Source organism: Lonchura striata, chromosome 2, assembly GCF_046129695.1.
Source record: "Lonchura striata isolate bLonStr1 chromosome 2, bLonStr1.mat, whole genome shotgun sequence".
NCBI lineage: Eukaryota > Metazoa > Chordata > Aves > Passeriformes > Estrildidae > Lonchura > Lonchura striata.
The window spans coordinates 101,246,534-101,255,665 of NC_134604.1; positions in this window are offsets into that span (position 1 = coordinate 101,246,534).

Genomic DNA, 9,132 nt, shown 5'->3' on the forward strand with positions numbered 1-9,132 from the left:
ACTGCTGGCAGGAGCCAAGCCAAAAAGGCAGTCAGGGAACCCCTACAACATTGCTGCCTTAATAGTTTCAGCTTCCAGGCAAAGATGCTGCTCCATATTGTGGTAAATACACAACTTGCAATTGTGTTTTCTTCTGCTGTTCGCGTCAAGGGAAATCAATTTTAGAGATTATTAACATACTATTTACTTGCAGAAAGTGCAAGAATTAATAATTTTACTGAGAAATCTAGAGTCATTTATATTTTGGTTGTTTATCTTGTGTGCCATACAGAGCTAGCAATTTCCTAACTTGCACAGCATTCTGTGCAAGGGTATATTTTGGCTTCTGCTGCTGTGTCAGGCTAATGCCACTGTTGCTATGGTAATGGTGATGTTTGAGTCTGCTTTGTCACCTTTGTTCTGCTGTTTTTTTCTTTACAAACAAATTCATGTTGTGGAGGCCTGGAAAGCAGGCAGAAGGTTTGCTATGGGAGCTCAGTGCCTTCCCTTTTTTATTTATTTAAAATAGATTTTAAAACAGTGAGGCAATTTCAGTGATGAATGAAGCCTAAAACCAGCAGAACTCATCAGATCTGCTGAAGCCATCCTCCTATATAAATGTCACTGAATTATCCCTCTATGGCAGACTGGACATCCTGGCTGGGAGTACTGCAAGGCATCCCATCTTAATTAGAAGATGTCCATCATCATCCTGTGCAGTTTCATCCGAACTTTTAGAAATTTTCCATGATTTAGAAAAAGTCTACCAAATTTTTATCAGCTCTACCATGACTACCATCATTTTTTCAGGGCTGACTCACTGCCATTCCCCCTCATTCCCAGGTATCACTTTCAGGACCATGCTTTTACTTCCAATTAACCCGCAATAAAATGCATTTTACTTGTCCGGGTGCATCAGAATGTGTGATTCAGCCAGCCTTTCTGCTTTATTTACCCTCCTGCCTTTCTCTGGGTGTTTTATCAGCAGTGATTTCACATTTATTTCCACATCACTAACAAAGATGTTGGGGAGTAGCTGTGTGTGGCACCCTGAAAAGCCTCAGCAGAAACTTCTGCACCTGAGGATATGTCTGTTTTCTTTGCTCAACATTTCCCCAGTATGGCAAAGTATACCAAACATGAAGCAAGGCACAGGCTCCTCAACCAGCTCTGGTAGGACTGCTGAGGTTGAACTGCTTTAAAATGTGGATCTCTAGTGGAGTTACTGCACGTTGTCCTTGACTGCTGGGATGGACAGCACATCCTCCAGCATCCCTAACTTGGACTTGTACTTACCATACATGTGAAGCAAAATGGGCCTGGGCCCTTGTTTATTCCTAGAAAAAATACAAGGAGGAATGGTGAAGGTCAGCTGGACTGCTCAGGTGCCCCAAGTGCCTGGCACCCACACCTCCTTTCCACAGGACTGGGGCAGCACATTTGGAGAGGAAAGGAAACCAGAGTTTGGCCTTTAAATAAAGGAATACAGTGAATCCACCCCATTAAAAAATTATGAATTCATCCTGTTCTGAGGAAAGGAGGACCCCAGTTCCCTTTGTGGGCAGGAGAAGAGGCAGTTTCAGCAGAGGGTTTGGGGGCTGGGTGGCTGTGCCAGCCTGCTCTCTAGTACAGATGAAGCACCAGAGCATCTTGTGCTTTTCTGTCTTCTTAAGACAGGACGGCGGCAGGCTGCAGTTAACCTCCAGAGCCAGGAGCAAGGATAACTTTACAGGAGCAACCAGCATTGCCAATGCTCTCCCTGAGCCAGGGCTAGAAATCATGAAGGTCTAATTCATTTCAAGCTTTATTTTGTGCTAGAAATTGCCAGTGTTTTCTTCTGGGAAGCCATATAGGCTTCCCAGCCATAAGACCTTCCCGTTGGCATCATTTCTTGCTCTGGCTGGCTGTGTCATGCTATGGTAGCAGCTAGCATTGAGGGCACAGCATTAACACAATGTTCCTGTGGGGCTGCAGCCCACAGATGGGTATGTGCCTGCTAATAAACCTCCTTTGCCCCTGAGATTCCTTGCCTCTGCAAATATAAAGGGGGAGGATGACTTTCTGGCAGAGGGTCAGAGCCCCGGGTATCCCACCCGTACTACGTACCAGTGGCAGTGAGCTTATTATAAAAGAGTGTTTATCATTCCTGCGTCGTTCATTTGAGGCAAATTGAACAACATGGCAATTACCCCCAAGGTGCCCGGGGACCATTTGTGGTCTCTTGTGTGCAAATGAGAATGGTGAAACTGCTTTGGAAAGCAAAAGAAAAAACAGAGTCTTTATGTCCCTCCCTATCTCGAGGCCTTCTCGCTATCTGAGGCGCTGCGGCTGCGGGGACTTTGATGTTTGCTGCACGTGCAACAGAGGCACTGGCGGTGCCTGCCTTTATAGCACCAATACAGCATTAACTGCAGCAATTTAAGATAGCCTGTAAAGAAATCTTGAGCAACTGGCTAAGTCCAGAGATACAGTTACTGTTGTTGGTGTGACATTTCGTCCTAATGGGATCAAGGCCACGGTCTGCAATCCTCCCTGCCTCTTCCTAAAACATAGACGGCCGTTTTTAAGCAGTGCGTGTTCCTCAAGGACTCATAAAATCACCTTTTAAGATGGGGAAAGGCACAAATCATCAGGAAGTTCTCGTTTCCAGTAGTTTCTGGTTTTTCTAAAGCTTTCCTGAGGAGAACTGAAGGAAAATGAGGGTTTCAGCAGAAATGGGTCTGCTTTTTCAAGAAACCAGACAATGGTAAAAAATAATTTAAAAAAAATCTGTGAACACTGAAGAATTACTTATATCACTGCATAAATGCCAAATATATCAACTCTGTTTTGTCTTTTCTGTAATTTCTGAATAAATGCCAGGATCATGAATATCAGAACTATCAACACCACAACAGTTTTATTAGACTCAGACCTGCCTGCAACTTGAAATGAAGATCACCTTTAGGGGAAAAGAGGGAGAAAAAAATATCTTAAAATCCACCAGATTTCAAGAGAGGCTTTTTCCCTAACTCATTTGTAGCTGTACCCTGGCACAGGAGACCTAGCAGAGAACTAGGTTTCTCCAGATGGTTTGCTGAGTGTACTGAGCATCATCAGCAAGCAGAACTTTCCAGCCTGGTGAGCTGCATAGGACAAGAGAAGGTCACAGGGATGGCCATGCTGGGGGACATTTCCACCACTCCTGCTGCAGCTGATCATGCACTCCTGGCATCAGGTCACCTACTCCTCTGAAAGTCCTCCCATGCTGCCTTTCCCTGCCAAGGTGGCTGTGGCTGGAGGACCCAGCCACACTGAGAACAAACCACACATTCACCAGCTAGAATTCCTTTTCTTCAATCCTTTCTGCTTGTTTTTCCCATCCAGGAAGGAGTAAGTCATGTTTATTATTTGCTTCAGTTATTCCTCCCTTACAAATCAAACAAAAAAGGTTAACAGTTTTATTTCACCCTACTTGCTTCCTTAATGTTGAAGTCATTGTTGCTGTGGATTTCCTGCCTCTCAGTGATTGACAGCGTAGAGAACAGCTACCTGACAGGTAGGCAAGATCTGTCTCCTGGAGGTTAGATGTGTGTTGTCTGCTTCCCTCTGCTTTTTGTGATATTTATTTTTTTTCTTTCCTATTTTTCTTTCCAGAAGGGTAAGGCACTGTTTTGTTCCTTTTTCCCCTTCTCCTCCTTCAAAGATGGACTGAAACTTGACCTTCTGATTGTTCATCTCAGATGCTCTCAGGAAAGCTCTGAGTGGTAAATGAGGTTCCAAATGCAGGAAGAGATTACTGTATTTTTCTTTTCCTTTTAAAAATCTTGAATAGATGAAAATAGATGGTAATCAACAAACCTGTGGCTAGAGGAAAAATCCCTTTAACTCACATTTTACTTCAATTACATTCAGGACAAAGAAACACATTGCACCATGTGCATGAATAGATGCTTTATTATTCAAAACAAGCTTCAAAGAGCATTACGTCCCCTATAGAAAATATGCAATCAGTGTTTAATTCAATGGTAGGATGCAAATTTAAATTCCCATAAGGGGAAGGCTGTTAATGCCATTTAAATTGGTTGTAAATTACAGATAATACGCTTGAGACCCGAATACAGATTAGGAGAGTGTTGCTTTACGAATCCAGCCCTGCTTTGAACTTACTAAGTATTTATTTATGGACAATAAGACAGTGCAGGCTTGTTTACACCTATATAGTCATCTAACACAACACATATGCAGAAAATAAAGTATTTTGTTTTTAAAATACAGAAGCTGTTAGATCCAGTTTGATGAAGATTGGTTGTGTGAAGATGCTTTTTGGTTGCAACCATGTCTGATCTCCTCTCTCTCTGCTCCAGAGTCATGTGTTTCTGTGTGTTATGAATCACACAGAAATCAGCCCAGAGCAATTGCTATTTCCCTATTTTATTAACAGTGGAGGGAAATGCTGGGTGCCTAGTGTAACCCACTGGTGTGTGCTCGGGACACTGGCCCTTTGTAGGGCTCAGAGCCTGCTGCTGCCTTTGCTAGGGTTGGTATCTTGGTTGTTTCACTATAGTGGATCTGATGTGTCCCTCCCCATGGCCATGGCTCTCACAGAAGGAGCTTCACAGCAAAAGCTTTTAGGGGATTTTTTGTTTTCAGAGAAAGCAATGTTCTGTGGCCTCATCCTTTGTGCAACAAAATAATCACTTAAAACAACCGATGCACTTTAAGACCAACAACAACAACGTGTTTAAAATGAGCTGTGTGTCTCACGTAGCACAATGTCTGTTTGCTGTTATTTTCTGCAGTGTGTTTCTTGTCCATTCTTTGTATAAAACAATAACTTGTAGAACTGAGATTTTTTATTTTGTAAAAGGCAACTAACGAGTCATTTGAGAAGCAGCTCTGCAAACCACTGATGGTATGAATGAGCCCTTCTGGTATGGAACCCATTAAGGCCACTCCAGCAATGTTTTGCTGGGCTGTGTCACGAGAAATTTTGGAGCACATTTCTTCATGTTGTATGTCCCCAGGTATATCAGTATTTCATCAGCACATTGCAAACTGAGTAAAAATACTTTGCATTGCAAAAGCACCACACTTTGTGGTTAATTTATTTCAAGGCAGTAGAGTTAACCTCCCCAGAGTCTTGGAAAAGTGGCCATTGCTCTCAAACACTATTTTACAGAGTGGTTTTTACTTTGAATATGTATGTGTGGGTGGGAGGGTGGAGGGGCAGAACACACCTCTTTTAATTGTTTCTGAACTTCTGGCTATATCATAGGAAATGCCTTATCTCAATTATCTGAAGTTTACACAAGCACTTGCAGATTCATCCTAAGCTGACTCCAGAGAGGAAACCATTGACCCACCTTGCTTCCTACTGTTTTCAGGCCCATCCAGCTCTCTAATACACATGAAACACCAGATCATCTTGTGCTTTTTTGTCATCTTAAGACACTCTCTGCCAACAGAAGTATCTTCTGAAAGGCTTTTATCTTAAACTTCTGTGTACACTAACCAGCTCATGCTGCTGCAGCCTGTACAGGGAGAGCACACAGGTCTTTCTTGGAACTTTTTGAGTCTTCCTGATCCCAGCTGAGGTCTGGACTGCATCCACTAGTTAGTGGATGCAGTGTAATGGTAATGCTGCCACAGAAGGAGAATTTCATTGTATGCAGGGAGCCATTTCTCTACTTCTACTTGTTTGGGTGCTTTTGAAACCTGTTCGTTGCTCTAGCTAAATCATTATACTGGAAGAAACGCATTAGAGAATCACAGAATAATGAGGTTGGAAGAGTGAAAGAGACCTTTAAGATCATCACGTCCAACCTATGCCCTAACACCTCAACTAGACTATAGCACCAAGTGCCATCTCCAGTCTTTTTTTAAACACATCCAGAGATGGTGACTCTACCACCTCTCTGGGAAGACAATTCCAGTACTTTATTATACTTTCGGTAAAAATTTTTTTCCTAGTATCCAACCTGTGCTTTTCCTGATGTAGCTTGAGGCTGTGTCCTGTTGCTCTGTCTGTTTCTGCCTGGTGGAAGAGACCGACCCCCATTTACAACCTCCCTTCAGGAAGCTGTAGAGAGCAATAAGGTCACCTCTAAACCTCCTCTTCTCCAGGCTATATAACCCCAGCTCCTTCAAACGTTCCTCCCAGGGCTTGTGCTCCAAGCCCCTCACCAGCCTTGTTGCCTCCTCTGGATGCATTCAAGCATCTCAACGTCCTTCCTAAACTGAGGGGCCAAAACTGGACACAGCACTCAAGATGCAGCATCACCAGCACCAAGTATAGGGGAAGAATGACCTCCCTGCTCCTGCATTTCTGTAATTTATCTCAAATTACTTCCAGCTCTGCTTTAAACCCACAAACATCCAGAATAAAACCACCCACCTTACAGTCCTGATCTGCTCTATTTATTTCTAAATTCATAACTGTACCTATGTCTACAAGAAAGTGCATGTGGTTTACATCAGCCTTTATCAACAGAGAAGCAGGTCTTTTGGTCAGGTTATAAAACCTATATTATATAGCATTAGATCAAAAATAGATACCCATTGGTATATAGGATTACCCTTCCCTACTTCCAAGTTTTTTAATTTCTGTGTTCACATTACTCATTTTTTGAATAGGAGCTACACTGGTTTTGTTTAGTGCTCTTTTTCACCAAACACAAAAAATGTAGGTACTTTATGGCAGTACTATCTTTTGTGACTTCCAGACTTGTGATTCTACTAAAAACTATCAAGTATATTTGACAAAACCTGTTTTCCATAAAGTGATGTTGACTGGCATTACTAACACTTTCATCTTTTAATTTCTTCTTATGGATTGCATCCTCAATAAGCCTTTCCCTGGACTGTGCCTGGGATCAATGCCAAGATAACCAGTTCAGTGTCTTGTGCATCATTCCCTTGGCATTCTAAAATATTGTCCCAAAACATTCTTTTAAGGCCCTCTTGGTTATCTTCTTATTTGCTTTTTATTCCCTTCTCCTACACCCATTTTTGCAGGATTTTCCCAGGGCTTAATGATTTAGTTCAGAGGACTCTGCTTTTTTTTTATGTTACTCTTGGGTGCAAGCTACTTAGGACTACAGATTTTAAATAGTTACAGATTACGAATAACCACAGTGTAGGATTTCAGACCTGTATATGCCATGTAGAGACACTGTGAGATCTCTCTGATGAAGTTCAGACATCAATACAGGTTTCATGCTGGACTTTTCCAACACATCCAGTGGGCCAGTTCAGCCTTTGTTTCATACTTTTCCTGGTTGCTTGCACCAGTTCGACATGAGCACACACACATTGCTGAACCAGCCTGATATTTATTACTGCGCTTCCAGTGCTGTCCTCCGGAACCTGACCATACTCTGATTTAAGTAATTTTGTTTTTAAATTGAATCATTAGCATTAAAGTAGGAGAATTTTAGGATGCAAGTTCTGAAGTACCCTGGAACATCTAAGAGCCAAATTTCCTAGGCTCTTCTGAAGTATGAATAACTTAAACTGTTCCATTAGTAAGAAATGCTTGTGTATATTTTCACTTCCATGGCCACATCATGGTCAAAAGTGAATATCACAGCAAGGAGAAAGACAGCAGAGTCTTGTTCAACATACGTGTCCTAAGCTTTGACCTTAGCACACAATGGGCTAGATTCTGCACTGTGTGTCCCACTGACTTGCATTGCAGGAGATATCCAGCACATTATTGCCTCAAGGTGCCAGAATCATCTTCCACAAAATCTGGATATAGTACTTTTATTCTACAGTACTTTTATACTGTAGTAACTTAACTGTCTCATTTAATTAAAGCCTCACAGAAGCAAGGCTGATAGACAGACTCCTGTATCACTGTGGGATTGCTCCCAGATGTGACAGAAATGAGTCTCCTGCTGTTCCTCACCCTGCACACCTACCCGTCTCACCTCCTTTAATCATGCTCTTCCTAGCATAATTAAAGAAATTTCCTCCTGAGCCTTGTCAGCTGCAGATATCAATTTGCAGCCTCCATTTGACCGATGATTTAACACGTCTTCAATTGGAACTGGGGACATGCCTCCAGTCTCCTGTGAGTGCTGGAGGCATGTGAGTGCCCCATCCTCCTCAGGTCCTACAGGTGTGCCCAGCCTGTCCCCATCTCCTCTCTCACTTACACCAGTCCATTGCTGTGGAGTGGAGTGGAGTGGAGTGGAGTGGAGTGGAGTGGAGCATCCCACAGAAAGGTCAGGTGTTGGTGCATATCCCACAGATGGAACAGATCAGAGTGGCAGAGGGTCAGGGAGGGCTTAAAGAAGAACTTAAAGCCCCCCTGGATGCACCACCTGGTAGCCCATTTCACTGTGTGCAGGGCTTTCTAGTGTTTATGACCTCATACAGAAAGCCAAGTTTGCTCTTTGAGTTCCTGTGTAAAATATGTGGTAACATATCAAGCAGCCAATGTCAAGAGACTTTGGACTATATTCATAAATGCTTCACTAAATCCCTGAAGACACAATAAATTATTGCTTCAGAAATATCTTCATTCACCTGTTCCAGGCAAATGGGAAAGGGACAATCAATTTCTCTTTTTGAAATGACAGAAATCCTAAACTTATGAAATTTCCTGACAGTCCCTACATTTGCACTGGGATTTTATGAGGTTGTATCAGTTGACCTTCCCCTTTCAGAGTTCAAGCAAGCTGAAAAAAAAGGAACTGTAATAAATACAGCCACAGACAGATTTAAGCACACTCTGTAATCCAGAAAATGGAACTTATTCTAAAGGCAGCTCCTTCTGAATTTTTAGTGAAAGAATTGATAGCATTACCCATCGAAATGGAACTTAAATGGAGTTTAGAGGGACAAAGTTTTGTTCTGTAAAAGCCTCTGATTCTGAGCCAGCATCTCAACAAATCTTTAAAGATGACATAATAGGAAACTTTTGTTTGTTTGTTTGTTTTCTGCTAAGAGCAGGGCTTTAAGAAAGAAGGCGGGAAGGTGGGAAGGTGGTACTGCCCCAGTGACTACCAAGTGGAGTGATGCACGCCAGCCATCACTCCTCAGTGCTACAGCCATGTGCAGCTCAGAGCAGACTGTGCAGCCATTCATCATATCAAAGCACAGACATTTGTCTTCAGTGTTCTTTAGCTTTTCAAGCTCCTTCCTTCTGTCCTTGGTCTGCCTTTT